The following is a 1,330-nucleotide window of genomic DNA, read 5'->3' as shown; positions in this document are numbered from 1 at the left end:
TCCGCCCACCCTTGTAACCTGTCAAGGTCTGATTGTAGCCTGTTGCATCCTTCCAATGTTCCCACATCCCCCCACATCTTAGTGTCATCAGCAAATTTGAACAGGGTGCTTTTTACCCCCTCATCCAATTACTACCTATCTAGATTTAGGGGCTATGTTGGGGCTATTGTTTCAGGCTCTCAGTAGACCCAGGACAACATTGCTGCTTTGGATACACAGCTGTCACATTTTTAACTTTGTTTCTGCAGTCAGACAAACTTCTTTTTAACAAAAGGTGAGCCAGCCCAATATAATCACATGCTTCCAGGAGCTGAGGGCATAAGCACTGGCCTGTGCTACTTATGCCTTAAACCAGCCTTGCTGCTTTCACCTGTTGAGAGGCAGTCAGAAGTGTTGGTATACACTGGACAGTGACAACCAGCCCGGCACAAAGAGGTGAATGTACTGTGTTATCACATAATGCGTTTGTCCTGCAGAATAAGCAAATAAACAGGTGACAGCCTTCAAGAGCCCATTTTCTACACTTTATTTTAATTATTCTTTTCTGATTCCAGTGCCAGCTTGAACTGTATTTTCACAGAAATCTTTTGGGTGCATAGTGGAGGGGAAAGAGTAGGAGGGTCAGGTGAAGACTGAGCAGTACAACAGGAAAAGGTCAGTGACGCAAACTCAGAGAAGCGGGCTTGCACTCTCTTACCTGAACTGCCTCTCTGTTTGTCCGTGTTGTTTTCTGTCGCTTCAGCGGCACTTCACACATCTGGGGACCACAGCTTCTTCCACCACCCACGTTCTTCCTCCCCCTCTTAGGGCTAGAAGGAGGGGATGGGGGAGCAAAGCGAGTAGAGGCTATTTTACCAGGCTGCCAAAGGACAAATGTACCAGGGCTTCTGAGAAAGCTTTACTCCACTCTGGTTACCAAGCTCACCCTTCAAAGGGATGCATATAGCTTTCCTGAGGTGCTTTCTCCTGGGGTGCAGAGAAAGAGGTGGAAAGTCGGTTCTGATGAATAGTACTAGCTTGACAGGCTTTGAAATGCAAGTGTTCGCCTGATCCCTATACCAGATACTGCACAGCAGGATCTGCAACCATGTAAGCTTTCCCTAACCCCAACACACCCCCACAAGGAGGGTAAGGAGGGAAAAGGAAGTTCAGTCCCTCAGTTCATTTTGGCCTTCCTACAAAGCACATGGACTTCACTGAATCTCTTGCTGACCAGCAGCAATGTGAGCATGTGTGTGTGTATGTGAGGGCACGTGTGTGTGTAAATAGAAGATGCTTGAGAAATTCTCCACTTCCCTGCCCCAAAATGCATGTTACATAGCTCTGACTG

Source organism: Crocodylus porosus, unplaced genomic scaffold, assembly GCF_001723895.1.
Source record: "Crocodylus porosus isolate Cpor-Errol unplaced genomic scaffold, CroPor_comp1, whole genome shotgun sequence".
Taxonomy (NCBI): Eukaryota; Metazoa; Chordata; order Crocodylia; family Crocodylidae; genus Crocodylus; species Crocodylus porosus.
The sequence above is the reverse complement of the archived record's forward strand: the minus strand, read 5'-3'. Positions refer to the sequence as shown.